This window comes from Heptranchias perlo, chromosome 5 (assembly GCF_035084215.1).
Source record: "Heptranchias perlo isolate sHepPer1 chromosome 5, sHepPer1.hap1, whole genome shotgun sequence".
Lineage (NCBI taxonomy): Eukaryota > Metazoa > Chordata > Chondrichthyes > Hexanchiformes > Hexanchidae > Heptranchias > Heptranchias perlo.
The window spans coordinates 113,795,326-113,815,680 of NC_090329.1; the positions used below are offsets into that span (position 1 = coordinate 113,795,326).

Here is a 20,355-nt window from a genome sequence, read left to right on the forward strand (position 1 = left end):
TAATCTTTAATTCCTGGAGACTCCAGGGCAATCCTGGAGGCTTGGCAACCCTCCAATTGCGTGAGGTAAGCAGTCAAGTACTGACTTTTCATATTGAATCTACATTTTCTTTACCCAACATTTGGACTTCTGTCCCTTTCTCCCCAGGTTTTGCCGGGCCTCCGACAGGTCAATTTCACCCCTTAGGGCCTCTGCCTGCCCCATTTCTTATGCCTACACCACATAATCTACAAGCCTCTCCATCACCATTTTGATGCCCATTTTAGTTCATGCATGCGGAAAGTCCCGAAAGGCCTCTCCCGACCAACAATCACGGCATGTGTTTATTGAATGATTTCAGGGGCTTTCGTCGCGAAGACACTAGCCAGAAGTCCAGCGCAGGTGTTGATGAGTTTTTATGTGAGAAAGGTCAGTGCTAAGTTTACTTCTTAGTACAGCACAGAAGGAGGCCACAGGCCAGTAAATGTTTTCCCTTGCAGAGATTGCTACCTTTGAGGTCCTTGTTTTTAACTTGGTCCCTATCCGTAGCTGGTGAAAGTGTGAGTAGAGGACTAGAGTACAAGGCGGCAGAAGTTATGCTGCAGCTATACAAAACCCTGGTAAGACCGCACCTGGAGTACTGTGAGCAGTTCTGGGCACCGCACCTTCGGAAGGACATATCGGCCTCGGAGGGAGTGCAGCGTAGGTTTACTAGAACGCTAGCCGGACTTCAAGGGTTAAGTTACGAGGAGAGATGACACAAATTGGGGTTGTATTCTCTGGAGTTTCGAAGGTTAAGGGGTGATCTGATGGAAGTTCATAAGATATTAAGGGGAACAGATAGGGTGGATAGAGAGCAACTATTTCCGCTGGTTGGGGATTCTAGGAGTAGGGGGCAGAGTCTAAAAAGTAGAGCCAGACCTTTGAGGAGAGAGATGAGAAAACATTACTACCCACAAAGGGTGGTAGAAGTTTGTAAGTCTCTCACGCAAAGGGCAATTGATAGGAGCTGAATTGCGAAATTGAAATGTGAGAGAGATAGGTTTTTGTCAAGCAAAGGTATGAAGGGATATGGGCGAAAGGCAGGTCTCTGGAGTTGGATGAGAGATGAGCCATGATGTTCTGAAATGGCGGAGCAGGCAGGCAGGCAGGCAGGCAGGCAGGCAGGCGGGTGTGAATGGCCTCCTCCTGTTGCTATGTTGTAGGATTTGAATGAAGCGTTGAGCTTGCTATGTGATTGTTTTGCAGATGAAGCAGGACTTGTGTGTGTTTGTGTTTGGCAGTGCGAATGCGTGTACCCTGTGAGTGATGTTGTTTCCCCCGGCGCCAGGCAAGTGCAGAAAGTGTGGTAAAGAATGAAGAAGAGGATTGCAGCCCTTTAAGTAAAGGGAAAAGCAAGCAATTGATGCCTACGGCCATACTAGTCTGAAAACGCCCGATCTCGTCTGATCTCGGAAGCTTAAGCAGAGTCAGGCCTGGTTAGTACTTGGATGGGAGACCGCCTGGGAATACCAGGTGCAGTAGGCTTTTCTTGCCAGCAGAGGCTGCTCTCAGCTCTGCGCACTCCCTTCAATCACAAAGCTTTTTGCTGCTTGCTCCTGCACTCTCTCTCGCTTTCCTTTGCCCATTCCTTTGCTGCACATTCTCCTGCTGCCAGACAAAGGCAAGGGAGTCGACACAGAGTCAACAAAAAAAAACACATGAAGAAAATAAGCTGGCAAAAAACATACACAAAGCAGCAAGCGTTTAAGTAAAGAGAAGCAAAGCAGGCCATCGCTTACTACCACACTCCTCTGAAAAGTACCCCATCCCATCCGATATCACAAGCTAAGTCAGAGGCAGGCCTGGTCAGTACTCGCTTGGGACACCGCCTGGAAATAGCAACTGCCGTCGGCTTTTCTTGTTCGCTGTTTGCTGTTCTTCACGCCGACGCTGCCTTCATTTGCCAGTCTTTTTGCTGATCGCTCGCTCGCTCGCTTTCGTCGGCCCATTTCCTGGCAGCACGTTCATAGGAACGGGAGAAGGCCATTCAGCCCTTTGAGCCTGTTCCGCCATTCGTGACTGATGTGTACCTTAACTCCATTTACCCGCCTTTGCTCCATAACCCTCAACACCCGTGCCTAACAAAAATCAATCAATCTCGGTTTTGAGATTTTCAATTGATCCCCAGCCTCAACAGCTTTTTGGGGGAGAGAGTTCCAGATTTCTACTGCACTTTGTGTGAAGAAGTGCTTCCTGACATCACCCGTGAACTGCCTAGCTGTAATTTTCAGATTATGCCCCCTTGTTCCGGACTCCCCCACCAGAGGAAATAGTTTCTCTATCGAGCCTATCAGCTCCTTTAATAATCTTAAACACCTCAATTAGATCTTAATCTTCTAAACTCAAGGGAATACGAGCCGAGTCGATGCAACCTGTCCTGACAACTTAACCCTTTTAGCCCCGGTATCATTTTGGTAAATGTGCGCTGCAGCCCCTCCAAGACCAGTGTATCCTTCCTGAGGTGTGGTGCCCAGAACTGAACGCAGTACTCCAGATGCGGTCTAAGCAGAGCTTTATACAACCGTAGCATAACTTTGTATTGTATTCCAGCCCTGTTGAGATGAAGACTAACATTCGCCGACCTGCCGGTCAAATCGGGGCCAGCGGCTGCTTTTATCCATGTGCGGAAAGGCACACATCTTCTTCTGGCCTGAATTGGGCCAAGGTGACTTAAATTGGGGTGTGGGCTTGAGCCTTTTCTAAGCAGCTGGGCCTGGGAGAGGAGAAAAGGCTGCTCCCCGGTTGTCTGTATTTTGAGGCAGGAGGGAGCAGCGTTTTTGCAGCAGTGAGTGAGTGAGTGAGTGAGTGATTGGGTGAGTGAGTGAAGGAATGGTGAAGCTAATGAAGGTTAAGGCCAGGGGAAGGCAATGAAGGGTAGGTAGGGTTGCCAACTCTGGTTGGACGCATTCCTGGAGGTTTTATCACATGACTTCCAACCACCCGACCCAGTCAAACATCCTTTTTGACCCATCTGCTATAATTTTCGAACTAATTAAGAAAAGCGTTCAAAGAAAAGGAAAAACCATTTTTCTTTTAATGCCTCTATGATGTTTCTCCACGGTTGGTTGGCAGCAGTGTCCAGGAGATTAATCTTTAATTCCTGGAGACTCCAGGGCAATCCTGGAGGCTTGGCAACCCTCCAATTGCGTGAGGTAAGCAGTCAAGTACTGACTTTTCATATTGAATCTACATTTTCTTTACCCAACATTTGGACTTCTGTCCCTTTCTCCCCAGGTTTTGCCGGGCCTCCGACAGGTCAATTTCACCCCTTAGGGCCTCTGCCTGCCCCATTTCTTATGCCTACACCACATAATCTACAAGCCTCTCCATCACCATTTTGATGCCCATTTTAGTTCATGCATGCGGAAAGTCCCGAAAGGCCTCTCCCGACCAACAATCACGGCATGTGTTTATTGAATGATTTCAGGGGCTTTCGTCGCGAAGACACTAGCCAGAAGTCCAGCGCAGGTGTTGATGAGTTTTTATGTGAGAAAGGTCAGTGCTAAGTTTACTTCTTAGTACAGCACAGAAGGAGGCCACAGGCCAGTAAATGTTTTCCCTTGCAGAGATTGCTACCTTTGAGGTCCTTGTTTTTAACTTGGTCCCTATCCGTAGCTGGTGAAAGTGTGAGTAGAGGACTAGAGTACAAGGCGGCAGAAGTTATGCTGCAGCTATACAAAACCCTGGTAAGACCGCACCTGGAGTACTGTGAGCAGTTCTGGGCACCGCACCTTCGGAAGGACATATCGGCCTCGGAGGGAGTGCAGCGTAGGTTTACTAGAACGCTAGCCGGACTTCAAGGGTTAAGTTACGAGGAGAGATGACACAAATTGGGGTTGTATTCTCTGGAGTTTCGAAGGTTAAGGGGTGATCTGATGGAAGTTCATAAGATATTAAGGGGAACAGATAGGGTGGATAGAGAGCAACTATTTCCGCTGGTTGGGGATTCTAGGAGTAGGGGGCAGAGTCTAAAAAGTAGAGCCAGACCTTTGAGGAGAGAGATGAGAAAACATTACTACCCACAAAGGGTGGTAGAAGTTTGTAAGTCTCTCACGCAAAGGGCAATTGATAGGAGCTGAATTGCGAAATTGAAATGTGAGAGAGATAGGTTTTTGTCAAGCAAAGGTATGAAGGGATATGGGCGAAAGGCAGGTCTCTGGAGTTGGATGAGAGATGAGCCATGATGTTCTGAAATGGCGGAGCAGGCAGGCAGGCAGGCAGGCAGGCAGGCAGGCAGGCGGGTGTGAATGGCCTCCTCCTGTTGCTATGTTGTAGGATTTGAATGAAGCGTTGAGCTTGCTATGTGATTGTTTTGCAGATGAAGCAGGACTTGTGTGTGTTTGTGTTTGGCAGTGCGAATGCGTGTACCCTGTGAGTGATGTTGTTTCCCCCGGCGCCAGGCAAGTGCAGAAAGTGTGGTAAAGAATGAAGAAGAGGATTGCAGCCCTTTAAGTAAAGGGAAAAGCAAGCAATTGATGCCTACGGCCATACTAGTCTGAAAACGCCCGATCTCGTCTGATCTCGGAAGCTTAAGCAGAGTCAGGCCTGGTTAGTACTTGGATGGGAGACCGCCTGGGAATACCAGGTGCAGTAGGCTTTTCTTGCCAGCAGAGGCTGCTCTCAGCTCTGCGCACTCCCTTCAATCACAAAGCTTTTTGCTGCTTGCTCCTGCACTCTCTCTCGCTTTCCTTTGCCCATTCCTTTGCTGCACATTCTCCTGCTGCCAGACAAAGGCAAGGGAGTCGACACAGAGTCAACAAAAAAAAACACATGAAGAAAATAAGCTGGCAAAAAACATACACAAAGCAGCAAGCGTTTAAGTAAAGAGAAGCAAAGCAGGCCATCGCTTACTACCACACTCCTCTGAAAAGTACCCCATCCCATCCGATATCACAAGCTAAGTCAGAGGCAGGCCTGGTCAGTACTCGCTTGGGACACCGCCTGGAAATAGCAACTGCCGTCGGCTTTTCTTGTTCGCTGTTTGCTGTTCTTCACGCCGACGCTGCCTTCATTTGCCAGTCTTTTTGCTGATCGCTCGCTCGCTCGCTCGCTCGCTCGCTGTTGCTCGCTTTCCTCGGCCCATTTCCTGGCAGCACGTTCATAGGAACGGGAGAAGGCCATTCAGCCCTTTGAGCCTGTTCCGCCATTCGTGACTGATGTGTACCTTAACTCCATTTACCCGCCTGTGCTCCATAACCCTCAACACCCGTGCCTAACAAAAATCAATCAATCTCGGTTTTGAGATTTTCAATTGATCCCCAGCCTCAACAGCTTTTTGGGGGAGAGAGTTCCAGATTTCTACTACACTTTGTGTGAAGAAGTGCTTCCTGACATCACCCGTGAACTGCCTAGCTGTAATTTTCAGATTATGCCCCCTTGTTCCGGACTCCCCCACCAGAGGAAATAGTTTCTCTATCGAGCCTATCAGCTCCTTTAATAATCTTAAACACCTCAATTAGATCTTAATCTTCTAAACTCAAGGGAATACGAGCCGAGTCGATGCAACCTGTCCTGACAACTTAACCCTTTTAGCCCCGGTATCATTTTGGTAAATGTGCGCTGCAGCCCCTCCAAGACCAGTGTATCCTTCCTGAGGTGTGGTGCCCAGAACTGAACGCAGTACTCCAGATGCGGTCTAAGCAGAGCTTTATACAACCGTAGCATAACTTTGTATTGTATTCCAGCCCTGTTGAGATGAAGACTAACATTCGCCGACCTGCCGGTCAAATCGGGGCCAGCGGCTGCTTTTATCCATGTGCGGAAAGGCACACATCTTCTTCTGGCCTGAATTGGGCCAAGGTGACTTAAATTGGGGTCTGGGCTTGAGCCTTTTCTAAGCAGCTGGGCCTGGGAGAGGAGAAAAGGATGCTCCCCGGTTGTCTGTATTTTGAGGCAGGAGGGAGCAGCGTTTTTGCAGCAGTGAGTGAGTGAGTGAGTGAGTGATTGGGTGAGTGAGTGAAGGAATGGTGAAGCTAATGAAGGTTAAGGCCAGGGGAAGGCAATGAAGGGTAGGTAGGGTTGCGAACTCTGGTTGGACGCATTCCTGGAGGTTTTATCACATGACTTCCAACCACCCGACCCAGTCAAACATCCTTTTTGACCCATCTGCTATAATTTTCGAACTAATTAAGAAAAGCGTTCAAAGAAAAGGAAAAACCATTTTTCTTTTAATGCCTCTATGATGTTTCTCCACGGTTGGTTGGCAGCAGTGTCCAGGAGATTAATCTTTAATTCCTGGAGACTCCAGGGCAATCCTGGAGGCTTGGCAACCCTCCAATTGCGTGAGGTAAGCAGTCAAGTACTGACTTTTCATATTGAATCTACATTTTCTTTACCCAACATTTGGACTTCTGTCCCTTTCTCCCCAGGTTTTGCCGGGCCTCCGACAGGTCAATTTCACCCCTTAGGGCCTCTGCCTGCCCCATTTCTTATGCCTCCACCACATAATCTACAAGCCTCTCCATCACCATTTTGATGCCCATTTTAGTTCATGCATCCGGAAAGTCCCGAAAGGCCTCTCCCGACCAACAATCACGGCATGTGTTTATTGAATGATTTCAGGGGCTTTCGTTGCGAAGACACTAGCCAGAAGTCCAGCGCAGGTGTTGATGAGTTTTTATGTGAGAAAGGTCAGTGCTAAGTTTACTTCTTAGTACAGCACAGAAGGAGGCCACAGGCCAGTAAATGTTTTCCCTTGCAGAGATTGCTACCTTTGAGGTCCTTGTTTTTAACTTGGTCCCTATCCGTAGCTGGTGAAAGTGTGAGTAGAGGACTAGAGTACAAGGCGGCAGAAGTTATGCTGCAGCTATACAAAACCCTGGTTAGACCGCACCTGGAGTACTGTGAGCAGTTCTGGGCACCGCACCTTCGGAAGGACATATCGGCCTCGGAGGGAGTGCAGCGTAGGTTTACTAGAACGCTAGCCGGACTTCAAGGGTTAAGTTACGAGGAGAGATGACACAAATTGGGGTTGTATTCTGTGGAGTTTCGAAGGTTAAGGGGTGATCTGATGGAAGTTCATAAGATATTAAGGGGAACAGATAGGGTGGATAGAGAGCAACTATTTCCGCTGGTTGGGGATTCTAGGAGTAGGGGGCAGAGTCTAAAAAGTAGAGCCAGACCTTTGAGGAGAGAGATGAGAAAACATTACTACCCACAAAGGGTGGTAGAAGTTTGTAAGTCTCTCACGCAAAGGGCAATTGATAGGAGCTGAATTGCGAAATTGAAATGTGAGAGAGATAGGTTTTTGTCAAGCAAAGGTATGAAGGGATATGGGCGAAAGGCAGGTCTCTGGAGTTAGATGAGAGATGAGCCATGATGTTCTGAAATGGCGGAGCAGGCAGGCAGGCAGGCAGGCAGGCAGGCGGGTGTGAATGGCCTCCTCCTGTTGCTATGTTGTAGGATTTGAATGAAGCGTTGAGCTTGCTATGTGATTGTTTTGCAGATGAAGCAGGACTTGTGTGTGTTTGTGTTTGGCAGTGCGAATGCGTGTACCCTGTGAGTGATGTTGTTTCCCCCGGCGCCAGGCAAGTGCAGAAAGTGTGGTAAAGAATGAAGAAGAGGACTGCAGCCCTTTAAGTAAAGGGAAAAGGAAGCAATTGATGCCTACGGCCATACTAGTCTGAGAACGTCTGATCTCGGAAACTTAAGCGGAGTCAGGCCTGGTTAGTACTTGGATGGGAGACCGCCTGGGAATACCAGGTGCAGTCGGCTTTTCTTGCCAGCAGAGGCTGCTCTCAGCTCTGCACACTCCCTTCAATCACAAAGCTTTTTGCTGCTTGCTCCTGCACTCTCTCTCGCTTTCCTTTGCCCATTCCTTTGCTGCACATTCTCCTGCTGCCAGACAAAGGCAAGGGAGTCGACACAGAGTCAACAAAAAAAAACACATGAAGAAAATAAGCTGGCAAAAAACATACACAAAGCAGCAAGCGTTTAAGTAAAGAGAAGCAAAGCAGGCCATCGCTTACTACCACACTCCTCTGAAAAGTACCCCATCCCATCCGATATCACAAGCTAAGTCAGAGGCAGGCCTGGTCAGTACTCGCTTGGGACACCGCCTGGAAATAGCAACTGCCGTCGGCTTTTCTTGTTCGCTGTTTGCTGTTCTTCACGCCGACGCTGCCTTCATTTGCCAGTCTTTTTGCTGATCGCTCGCTCGCTCGCTCGCTCGCTCGCTGTTGCTCGCTTTCCTCGGCCCATTTCCTGGCAGCACGTTCATAGGAACGGGAGAAGGCCATTCAGCCCTTTGAGCCTGTTCCGCCATTCGTGACTGATGTGTACCTTAACTCCATTTACCCGCCTGTGCTCCATAACCCTCAACACCCGTGCCTAACAAAAATCAATCAATCTCGGTTTTGAGATTTTCAATTGATCCCCAGCCTCAACAGCTTTTTGGGGGAGAGAGTTCCAGATTTCTACTACACTTTGTGTGAAGAAGTGCTTCCTGACATCACCCGTGAACTGCCTAGCTGTAATTTTCAGATTATGCCCCCTTGTTCCGGACTCCCCCACCAGAGGAAATAGTTTCTCTATCGAGCCTATCAGCTCCTTTAATAATCTTAAACACCTCAATTAGATCTTAATCTTCTAAACTCAAGGGAATACGAGCCGAGTCGATGCAACCTGTCCTGACAACTTAACCCTTTTAGCCCCGGTATCATTTTGGTAAATGTGCGCTGCAGCCCCTCCAAGACCAGTGTATCCTTCCTGAGGTGTGGTGCCCAGAACTGAACGCAGTACTCCAGATGCGGTCTAAGCAGAGCTTTATACAACCGTAGCATAACTTTGTATTGTATTCCAGCCCTGTTGAGATGAAGACTAACATTCGCCGACCTGCCGGTCAAATCGGGGCCAGCGGCTGCTTTTATCCATGTGCGGAAAGGCACACATCTTCTTCTGGCCTGAATTGGGCCAAGGTGACTTAAATTGGGGTCTGGGCTTGAGCCTTTTCTAAGCAGCTGGGCCTGGGAGAGGAGAAAAGGATGCTCCCCGGTTGTCTGTATTTTGAGGCAGGAGGGAGCAGCGTTTTTGCAGCAGTGAGTGAGTGAGTGAGTGAGTGATTGGGTGAGTGAGTGAAGGAATGGTGAAGCTAATGAAGGTTAAGGCCAGGGGAAGGCAATGAAGGGTAGGTAGGGTTGCGAACTCTGGTTGGACGCATTCCTGGAGGTTTTATCACATGACTTCCAACCACCCGACCCAGTCAAACATCCTTTTTGACCCATCTGCTATAATTTTCGAACTAATTAAGAAAAGCGTTCAAAGAAAAGGAAAAACCATTTTTCTTTTAATGCCTCTATGATGTTTCTCCACGGTTGGTTGGCAGCAGTGTCCAGGAGATTAATCTTTAATTCCTGGAGACTCCAGGGCAATCCTGGAGGCTTGGCAACCCTCCAATTGCGTGAGGTAAGCAGTCAAGTACTGACTTTTCATATTGAATCTACATTTTCTTTACCCAACATTTGGACTTCTGTCCCTTTCTCCCCAGGTTTTGCCGGGCCTCCGACAGGTCAATTTCACCCCTTAGGGCCTCTGCCTGCCCCATTTCTTATGCCTCCACCACATAATCTACAAGCCTCTCCATCACCATTTTGATGCCCATTTTAGTTCATGCATCCGGAAAGTCCCGAAAGGCCTCTCCCGACCAACAATCACGGCATGTGTTTATTGAATGATTTCAGGGGCTTTCGTTGCGAAGACACTAGCCAGAAGTCCAGCGCAGGTGTTGATGAGTTTTTATGTGAGAAAGGTCAGTGCTAAGTTTACTTCTTAGTACAGCACAGAAGGAGGCCACAGGCCAGTAAATGTTTTCCCTTGCAGAGATTGCTACCTTTGAGGTCCTTGTTTTTAACTTGGTCCCTATCCGTAGCTGGTGAAAGTGTGAGTAGAGGACTAGAGTACAAGGCGGCAGAAGTTATGCTGCAGCTATACAAAACCCTGGTTAGACCGCACCTGGAGTACTGTGAGCAGTTCTGGGCACCGCACCTTCGGAAGGACATATCGGCCTCGGAGGGAGTGCAGCGTAGGTTTACTAGAACGCTAGCCGGACTTCAAGGGTTAAGTTACGAGGAGAGATGACACAAATTGGGGTTGTATTCTGTGGAGTTTCGAAGGTTAAGGGGTGATCTGATGGAAGTTCATAAGATATTAAGGGGAACAGATAGGGTGGATAGAGAGCAACTATTTCCGCTGGTTGGGGATTCTAGGAGTAGGGGGCAGAGTCTAAAAAGTAGAGCCAGACCTTTGAGGAGAGAGATGAGAAAACATTACTACCCACAAAGGGTGGTAGAAGTTTGTAAGTCTCTCACGCAAAGGGCAATTGATAGGAGCTGAATTGCGAAATTGAAATGTGAGAGAGATAGGTTTTTGTCAAGCAAAGGTATGAAGGGATATGGGCGAAAGGCAGGTCTCTGGAGTTAGATGAGAGATGAGCCATGATGTTCTGAAATGGCGGAGCAGGCAGGCAGGCAGGCAGGCAGGCAGGCAGGCAGGCGGTGTGAATGGCCTCCTCCTGTTGCTATGTTGTAGGATTTGAATGAAGCGTTGAGCTTGCTATGTGATTGTTTTGCAGATGAAGCAGGACTTGTGTGTGTTTGTGTTTGGCAGTGCGAATGCGTGTACCCTGTGAGTGATGTTGTTTCCCCCGGCGCCAGGCAAGTGCAGAAAGTGTGGTAAAGAATGAAGAAGAGGACTGCAGCCCTTTAAGTAAAGGGAAAAGGAAGCAATTGATGCCTACGGCCATACTAGTCTGAGAACGCCCGATCTCGTCTGATCTCGGAAACTTAAGCGGAGTCAGGCCTGGTTAGTACTTGGATGGGAGACCGCCTGGGAATACCAGGTGCAGTAGGCTTTTCTTGCCAGCAGAGGCTGCTCTCAGCTCTGCACACTCCCTTCAATCACAAAGCTTTTTGCTGCTTGCTCCTGCACTCTCTCTCGCTTTCCTTTGCCCATTCCTTTGCTGCACATTCTCCTGCTGCCAGACAAAGGCAAGGGAGTCGACACAGAGTCAACAAAAAAAAACACATGAAGAAAATAAGCTGGCAAAAAACATACACAAAGCAGCAAGCGTTTAAGTAAAGAGAAGCAAAGCAGGCCATCGCTTACTACCACACTCCTCTGAAAAGTACCCCATCCCATCCGATATCACAAGCTAAGTCAGAGGCAGGCCTGGTCAGTACTCGCTTGGGACACCGCCTGGAAATAGCAACTGCCGTCGGCTTTTCTTGTTCGCTGTTTGCTGTTCTTCACGCCGACGCTGCCTTCATTTGCCAGTCTTTTTGCTGATCGCTCGCTCGCTCGCTCGCTCGCTCGCTGTTGCTCGCTTTCCTCGGCCCATTTCCTGGCAGCACGTTCATAGGAACGGGAGAAGGCCATTCAGCCCTTTGAGCCTGTTCCGCCATTCGTGACTGATGTGTACCTTAACTCCATTTACCCGCCTGTGCTCCATAACCCTCAACACCCGTGCCTAACAAAAATCAATCAATCTCGGTTTTGAGATTTTCAATTGATCCCCAGCCTCAACAGCTTTTTGGGGGAGAGAGTTCCAGATTTCTACTACACTTTGTGTGAAGAAGTGCTTCCTGACATCACCCGTGAACTGCCTAGCTGTAATTTTCAGATTATGCCCCCTTGTTCCGGACTCCCCCACCAGAGGAAATAGTTTCTCTATCGAGCCTATCAGCTCCTTTAATAATCTTAAACACCTCAATTAGATCTTAATCTTCTAAACTCAAGGGAATACGAGCCGAGTCGATGCAACCTGTCCTGACAACTTAACCCTTTTAGCCCCGGTATCATTTTGGTAAATGTGCGCTGCAGCCCCTCCAAGACCAGTGTATCCTTCCTGAGGTGTGGTGCCCAGAACTGAACGCAGTACTCCAGATGCGGTCTAAGCAGAGCTTTATACAACCGTAGCATAACTTTGTATTGTATTCCAGCCCTGTTGAGATGAAGACTAACATTCGCCGACCTGCCGGTCAAATCGGGGCCAGCGGCTGCTTTTATCCATGTGCGGAAAGGCACACATCTTCTTCTGGCCTGAATTGGGCCAAGGTGACTTAAATTGGGGTCTGGGCTTGAGCCTTTTCTAAGCAGCTGGGCCTGGGAGAGGAGAAAAGGATGCTCCCCGGTTGTCTGTATTTTGAGGCAGGAGGGAGCAGCGTTTTTGCAGCAGTGAGTGAGTGAGTGAGTGAGTGATTGGGTGAGTGAGTGAAGGAATGGTGAAGCTAATGAAGGTTAAGGCCAGGGGAAGGCAATGAAGGGTAGGTAGGGTTGCGAACTCTGGTTGGACGCATTCCTGGAGGTTTTATCACATGACTTCCAACCACCCGACCCAGTCAAACATCCTTTTTGACCCATCTGCTATAATTTTCGAACTAATTAAGAAAAGCGTTCAAAGAAAAGGAAAAACCATTTTTCTTTTAATGCCTCTATGATGTTTCTCCACGGTTGGTTGGCAGCAGTGTCCAGGAGATTAATCTTTAATTCCTGGAGACTCCAGGGCAATCCTGGAGGCTTGGCAACCCTCCAATTGCGTGAGGTAAGCAGTCAAGTACTGACTTTTCATATTGAATCTACATTTTCTTTACCCAACATTTGGACTTCTGTCCCTTTCTCCCCAGGTTTTGCCGGGCCTCCGACAGGTCAATTTCACCCCTTAGGGCCTCTGCCTGCCCCATTTCTTATGCCTCCACCACATAATCTACAAGCCTCTCCATCACCATTTTGATGCCCATTTTAGTTCATGCATCCGGAAAGTCCCGAAAGGCCTCTCCCGACCAACAATCACGGCATGTGTTTATTGAATGATTTCAGGGGCTTTCGTTGCGAAGACACTAGCCAGAAGTCCAGCGCAGGTGTTGATGAGTTTTTATGTGAGAAAGGTCAGTGCTAAGTTTACTTCTTAGTACAGCACAGAAGGAGGCCACAGGCCAGTAAATGTTTTCCCTTGCAGAGATTGCTACCTTTGAGGTCCTTGTTTTTAACTTGGTCCCTATCCGTAGCTGGTGAAAGTGTGAGTAGAGGACTAGAGTACAAGGCGGCAGAAGTTATGCTGCAGCTATACAAAACCCTGGTTAGACCGCACCTGGAGTACTGTGAGCAGTTCTGGGCACCGCACCTTCGGAAGGACATATCGGCCTCGGAGGGAGTGCAGCGTAGGTTTACTAGAACGCTAGCCGGACTTCAAGGGTTAAGTTACGAGGAGAGATGACACAAATTGGGGTTGTATTCTGTGGAGTTTCGAAGGTTAAGGGGTGATCTGATGGAAGTTCATAAGATATTAAGGGGAACAGATAGGGTGGATAGAGAGCAACTATTTCCGCTGGTTGGGGATTCTAGGAGTAGGGGGCAGAGTCTAAAAAGTAGAGCCAGACCTTTGAGGAGAGAGATGAGAAAACATTACTACCCACAAAGGGTGGTAGAAGTTTGTAAGTCTCTCACGCAAAGGGCAATTGATAGGAGCTGAATTGCGAAATTGAAATGTGAGAGAGATAGGTTTTTGTCAAGCAAAGGTATGAAGGGATATGGGCGAAAGGCAGGTCTCTGGAGTTAGATGAGAGATGAGCCATGATGTTCTGAAATGGCGGAGCAGGCAGGCAGGCAGGCAGGCAGGCAGGCAGGCAGGCGGGTGTGAATGGCCTCCTCCTGTTGCTATGTTGTAGGATTTGAATGAAGCGTTGAGCTTGCTATGTGATTGTTTTGCAGATGAAGCAGGACTTGTGTGTGTTTGTGTTTGGCAGTGCGAATGCGTGTACCCTGTGAGTGATGTTGTTTCCCCCGGCGCCAGGCAAGTGCAGAAAGTGTGGTAAAGAATGAAGAAGAGGACTGCAGCCCTTTAAGTAAAGGGAAAATGAAGCAATTGATGCCTACGGCCATACTAGTCTGAGAACGCCCGATCTCGTCTGATCTCGGAAACTTAAGCGGAGTCAGGCCTGGTTAGTACTTGGATGGGAGACCGCCTGGGAATACCAGGTGCAGTAGGCTTTTCTTGCCAGCAGAGGCTGCTCTCAGCTCTGCACACTCCCTTCAATCACAAAGCTTTTTGCTGCTTGCTCCTGCACTCTCTCTCGCTTTCCTTTGCCCATTCCTTTGCTGCACATTCTCCTGCTGCCAGACAAAGGCAAGGGAGTCGACACAGAGTCAACAAAAAAAAACACATGAAGAAAATAAGCTGGCAAAAAACATACACAAAGCAGCAAGCGTTTAAGTAAAGAGAAGCAAAGCAGGCCATCGCTTACTACCACACTCCTCTGAAAAGTACCCCATCCCATCCGATATCACAAGCTAAGTCAGAGGCAGGCCTGGTCAGTACTCGCTTGGGACACCGCCTGGAAATAGCAACTGCCGTCGGCTTTTCTTGTTCGCTGTTTGCTGTTCTTCACGCCGACGCTGCCTTCATTTGCCAGTCTTTTTGCTGATCGCTCGCTCGCTCGCTTTCGTCGGCCCATTTCCTGGCAGCACGTTCATAGGAACGGGAGAAGGCCATTCAGCCCTTTGAGCCTGTTCCGCCATTCGTGACTGATGTGTACCTTAACTCCATTTACCCGCCTTTGCTCCATAACCCTCAACACCCGTGCCTAACAAAAATCAATCAATCTCGGTTTTGAGATTTTCAATTGATCCCCAGCCTCAACAGCTTTTTGGGGGAGAGAGTTCCAGATTTCTACTGCACTTTGTGTGAAGAAGTGCTTCCTGACATCACCCGTGAACTGCCTAGCTGTAATTTTCAGATTATGCCCCCTTGTTCCGGACTCCCCCACCAGAGGAAATAGTTTCTCTATCGAGCCTATCAGCTCCTTTAATAATCTTAAACACCTCAATTAGATCTTAATCTTCTAAACTCAAGGGAATACGAGCCGAGTCGATGCAACCTGTCCTGACAACTTAACCCTTTTAGCCCCGGTATCATTTTGGTAAATGTGCGCTGCAGCCCCTCCAAGACCAGTGTATCCTTCCTGAGGTGTGGTGCCCAGAACTGAACGCAGTACTCCAGATGCGGTCTAAGCAGAGCTTTATACAACCGTAGCATAACTTTGTATTGTATTCCAGCCCTGTTGAGATGAAGACTAACATTCGCCGACCTGCCGGTCAAATCGGGGCCAGCGGCTGCTTTTATCCATGTGCGGAAAGGCACACATCTTCTTCTGGCCTGAATTGGGCCAAGGTGACTTAAATTGGGGTGTGGGCTTGAGCCTTTTCTAAGCAGCTGGGCCTGGGAGAGGAGAAAAGGCTGCTCCCCGGTTGTCTGTATTTTGAGGCAGGAGGGAGCAGCGTTTTTGCAGCAGTGAGTGAGTGAGTGAGTGAGTGATTGGGTGAGTGAGTGAAGGAATGGTGAAGCTAATGAAGGTTAAGGCCAGGGGAAGGCAATGAAGGGTAGGTAGGGTTGCGAACTCTGGTTGGACGCATTCCTGGAGGTTTTATCACATGACTTCCAACCACCCGACCCAGTCAAACATCCTTTTTGACCCATCTGCTATAATTTTCGAACTAATTAAGAAAAGCGTTCAAAGAAAATGAAAAACCATTTTTCTTTTAATGCCTCTATGATGTTTCTCCACGGTTGGTTGGCAGCAGTGTCCAGGAGATTAATCTTTAATTCCTGGAGACTCCAGGGCAATCCTGGAGGCTTGGCAACCCTCCAATTGCGTGAGGTAAGCAGTCAAGTACTGACTTTTCATATTGAATCTACATTTTCTTTACCCAACATTTGGACTTCTGTCCCTTTCTCCCCAGGTTTTGCCGGGCCTCCGACAGGTCAATTTCACCCCTTAGGGCCTCTGCCTGCCCCATTTCTTATGCCTACACCACATAATCTACAAGCCTCTCCATCACCATTTTGATGCCCATTTTAGTTCATGCATGCGGAAAGTCCCGAAAGGCCTCTCCCGACCAACAATCACGGCATGTGTTTATTGAATGATTTCAGGGGCTTTCGTCGCGAAGACACTAGCCAGAAGTCCAGCGCAGGTGTTGATGAGTTTTTATGTGAGAAAGGTCAGTGCTAAGTTTACTTCTTAGTACAGCACAGAAGGAGGCCACAGGCCAGTAAATGTTTTCCCTTGCAGAGATTGCTACCTTTGAGGTCCTTGTTTTTAACTTGGTCCCTATCCGTAGCTGGTGAAAGTGTGAGTAGAGGACTAGAGTACAAGGCGGCAGAAGTTATGCTGCAGCTATACAAAACCCTGGTTAGACCGCACCTGGAGTACTGTGAGCAGTTCTGGGCACCGCACCTTCGGAAGGACATATCGGCCTCGGAGGGAGTGCAGCGTAGGTTTACTAGAACGCTAGCCGGACTTCAAGGGTTAAGTTACGAGGAGAGATGACACAAATTGGGGTTGTATTCTCTGGAGTTTCGAAGGTTAAGGGGTGATCTGATGGAAGTTCATAAGATATTAAGGGGAACAGATAGGGTGGATAGAGAGCAACTATTTCCGCTGGTTGGGGATTCTAGGAGTAGGGGGCAGAGTCTAAAAAGTAGAGCCAGACCTTTGAGGAGAGAGATGAGAAAACATTACTACACACAAAGGGTGGTAGAAGTTTGTAAGTCTCTCACGCAAAGGGCAATTGATAGGAGCTGAATTGCGAAATTGAAATGTGAGAGAGATAGGTTTTTGTCAAGCAAAGGTATGAAGGGATATGGGCGAAAGGCAGGTCTCTGGAGTTGGATGAGAGATGAGCCATGATGTTCTGAAATGGCGGAGCAGGCAGGTAGGCAGGCAGGCAGGCAGGCGGGTGTGAATGGCCTCCTCCTGTTGCTATGTTGTAGGATTTGAATGAAGCGTTGAGCTTGCTATGTGATTGTTTTGCAGATGAAGCAGGACTTGTGTGTGTTTGTGTTTGGCAGTGCGAATGCGTGTACCCTGTGAGTGATGTTGTTTCCCCCGGCGCCAGGCAAGTGCAGAAAGTGTGGTAAAGAATGAAGAAGAGGACTGCAGCCCTTTAAGTAAAGGGAAAAGCAAACAATTGATGCCTACGGCCATACTAGTCTGAAAACGCCCGATCTCGTCTGATCTCGGAAGCTAAGCAGAGTCAGGCCTGGTTAGTACTTGGATGGGAGACCGCCTGGGAATACGAGGTGCAGTAGGCTTTTCTTGCCAGCAGAGGCTGCTCTCAGCTCTGCGCACTCCCTTCAATCACAAAGCTTTTTGCTGCTTGCTCCTGCACTCTCTCTCGCTTTCCTTTGCCCATTCCTTTGCTGCACATTCTCCTGCTGCCAGACAAAGGCAAGGGAGTCGACACAGAGTCAACAAAAAAAAACACATGAAGAAAATAAGCTGGCAAAAAACATACACAAAGCAGCAAGCGTTTAAGTAAAGAGAAGCAAAGCAGGCCATCGCTTACTACCACACTCCTCTGAAAAGTAGCCCATCCCATCCGATATCACAAGCTAAGTCAGAGGCAGGCCTGGTCAGTACTCGCTTGGGACACCGCCTGGAAATAGCAACTGCCGTCGGCTTTTCTTGTTAGCTGTTTGCTGTTCTTCACGCCGACGCTGCCTTCATTTGCCAGTCTTTTTGCTGATCGCTCGCTCGCTCGCTCGCTCGCTCGCTCGCTGTTGCTCGCTTTCCTCGGCCCATTTCCTGGCAGCACGTTCATAGGAACGGGAGAAGGCCATTCAGCCCTTTGAGCCTGTTCTGCCATTCGTGACTGATGTGTACCTTAACTCCATTTACCCGCCTGTGCTCCATAACCCTCAACACCCGTGCCTAACAAAAATCAATCAATCTCGGTTTTGAGATTTTCAATTGATCCCCAGCCTCAACAGCTTTTTGGGGGAGAGAGTTCCAGATTTCTACTACACTTTGTGTGAAGAAGTGCTTCCTGACATCACCCGTGAACTGCCTAGCTGTAATTTTCAGATTATGCCCCCTTGTTCCGGACTCCCCCACCAGAGGAAATAGTTTCTCTATCGAGCCTATCAGCTCCTTTAATAATCTTAAACACCTCAATTAGATCTTAATCTTCTCAACTCAAGGGAATACGAGCCGAGTCGATGCAACCTGTCCTGACAACTTAACCCTTTTAGCCCCGGTATCATTTTGGTAAATGTGCGCTGCAGCCCCTCCAAGACCAGTGTATCCTTCCTGAGGTGTGGTGCCCAGAACTGAACGCAGTACTCCAGATGCGGTCTAAGCAGAGCTTTATACAACCGTAGCATAAATTTGTATTGTATTCCAGCCCTGTTGAGATGAAGACTAACATTCGCCGACCTGCCGGTCAAATCGGGGCCAGCGGCTGCTTTTATCCATGTGCGGAAAGGCACACATCTTCTTCTGGCCTGAATTGGGCCAAGGTGACTTAAATTGGGGTCTGGGCTTGAGCCTTTTCTAAGCAGCTGGGCCTGGGAGAGGAGAAAAGGCTGCTCCCCGGTTGTCTGTATTTTGAGGCAGGAGGGACCAGCGTTTTTGCAGCAGTGAGTGAGTGAGTGAGTGATTGGGTGAGTGAGTGAAGGAATGGTGAAGCTAATGAAGGTTAAGGCCAGGGGAAGGCAATGAAGGGTAGGTAGGGTTGCCAACTCTGGTTGGACGCATTCCTGGAGGTTTTATCACATGACTTCCAACCACCCGACCCAGTCAAACATCCTTTTTGACCCATCTGCTATAATTTTCGAACTAATTAAGAAAAGCGTTCAAAGAAAAGGAAAAACCATTTTTCTTTTAATGCCTCTATGATGTTTCTCCACGGTTGGTTGGCAGCAGTGTCCAGGAGATTAATCTTTAATTCCTGGAGACTCCAGGGCAATCCTGGAGGCTTGGCAACCCTCCAATTGCGTGAGGTAAGCAGTCAAGTACTGACTTTTCATATTGAATCTACATTTTCTTTACCCAACATTTGGACTTCTGTCCCTTTCTCCCCAGGTTTTGCCGGGCCTCCGACAGGTCAATTTCACCCCTTAGGGCCTCTGCCTGCCCCATTTCTTATGCCTACACCACATAATCTACAAGCCTCTCCATCACCATTTTGATGCCCATTTTAGTTCATGCATGCGGAAAGTCCCGAAAGGCCTCTCCCGACCAACAATCACGGCATGTGTTTATTGAATGATTTCAGGGGCTTTCGTCGCGAAGACACTAGCCAGAAGTCCAGCGCAGGTGTTGATGAGTTTTTATGTGAGAAAGGTCAGTGCTAAGTTTACTTCTTAGTACAGCACAGAAGGAGGCCACAGGCCAGTAAATGTTTTCCCTTGCAGAGATTGCTACCTTTGAGGTCCTTGTTTTTAACTTGGTCCCTATCCGTAGCTGGTGAAAGTGTGAGTAGAGGACTAGAGTACAAGGCGGCAGAAGTTATGCTGCAGCTATACAAAACCCTGGTTAGACCGCACCTGGAGTACTGTGAGCAGTTCTGGGCACCGCACCTTCGGAAGGACATATCGGCCTCGGAGGGAGTGCAGCGTAGGTTTACTAGAACGCTAGCCGGACTTCAAGGGTTAAGTTACGAGGAGAGATGACACAAATTGGGGTTGTATTCTCTGGAGTTTCGAAGGTTAAGGGGTGATCTGATGGAAGTTCATAAGATATTAAGGGGAACAGATAGGGTGGATAGAGAGCAACTATTTCCGCTGGTTGGGGATTCTAGGAGTAAGGGGCAGAGTCTAAAAAGTAGAGCCAGACCTTTGAGGAGAGAGATGAGAAAACATTACTACCCACAAAGGGTGGTAGAAGTTTGTAAGTCTCTCACGCAAAGGGCAATTGATAGGAGCTGAATTGCGAAATTGAAATGTGAGAGAGATAGGTTTTTGTCAAGCAAAGGTATGAAGGGATATGGGCGAAAGGCAGGTCTCTGGAGTTGGATGAGAGATGAGCCATGATGTTGTGAAATGGCGGAGCAGGCAGGCAGGCAGGCAGGCAGGTGTGAATGGCCTCCTCCTGTTGCTATGTTGTAGGATTTGAATGAAGCGTTGAGCTTGCTATGTGATTGTTTTGCAGATGAAGCAGGACTTGTGTGTGTTTGTGTTTGGCAGTGCGAATGCGTGTACCCTGTGTGTGATGTTGTTTCCCCCGGCGCCAGGCAAGTGCAGAAAGTGTGGTAAAGAATGAAGAAGATGACTGCAGCCCTTTAAGTAAAGGGAAAAGCAAGCAATTGATGCCTACGGCCATACTAGTCTGAAAACGCCCGATCTCGTCTGATCTCGGAAGCTAAGCAGAGTCAGGCCTGGTTAGTACTTGGATGGGAGACCGCCTGGGAATACCAGGTGCAGTAGGCTTTTCTTGCCAGCAGAGGCTGCTCTCAGCTCTGCGCACTCCCTTCAATCACAAAGCTTTTTGCTGCTTGCTCCTGCACTCTCTCTCGCTTTCCTTTGCCCATTCCTTTGCTGCACATTCTCCTGCTGCCAGACAA

General features: G+C 48.5%; 4 non-coding genes and 2 pseudogenes across 4 annotated transcripts; all 6 read left to right on the top strand.

Annotated features, from left to right (window-relative positions):
- Positions 1-1,386: 1,386 nt before the first annotated feature.
- LOC137322267 (5S ribosomal RNA) lies at positions 1,387-1,506 on the top strand. Its single transcript, XR_010963023.1, has one exon. It is a non-coding gene; the product is annotated as a 5S ribosomal RNA (ribosomal RNA).
- A 2,992-nt stretch (positions 1,507-4,498) lies between these two features.
- LOC137322268 (5S ribosomal RNA) lies at positions 4,499-4,618 on the top strand. Its single transcript, XR_010963024.1, has one exon. It is a non-coding gene; the product is annotated as a 5S ribosomal RNA (ribosomal RNA).
- A 6,129-nt stretch (positions 4,619-10,747) lies between these two features.
- Positions 10,748-10,867, top strand: LOC137322339 (5S ribosomal RNA; annotated as a pseudogene).
- A 3,014-nt stretch (positions 10,868-13,881) lies between these two features.
- LOC137322340 (5S ribosomal RNA) lies at positions 13,882-14,001 on the top strand (annotated as a pseudogene).
- A 2,984-nt stretch (positions 14,002-16,985) lies between these two features.
- On the top strand, positions 16,986-17,104 carry LOC137322247 (5S ribosomal RNA). Its single transcript, XR_010963004.1, has one exon. It is a non-coding gene; the product is annotated as a 5S ribosomal RNA (ribosomal RNA).
- A 2,998-nt stretch (positions 17,105-20,102) lies between these two features.
- On the top strand, positions 20,103-20,221 carry LOC137322252 (5S ribosomal RNA). The gene has a single exon (XR_010963009.1). It is a non-coding gene; the product is annotated as a 5S ribosomal RNA (ribosomal RNA).
- The last annotated feature ends 134 nt before the right edge of the window (positions 20,222-20,355 follow it).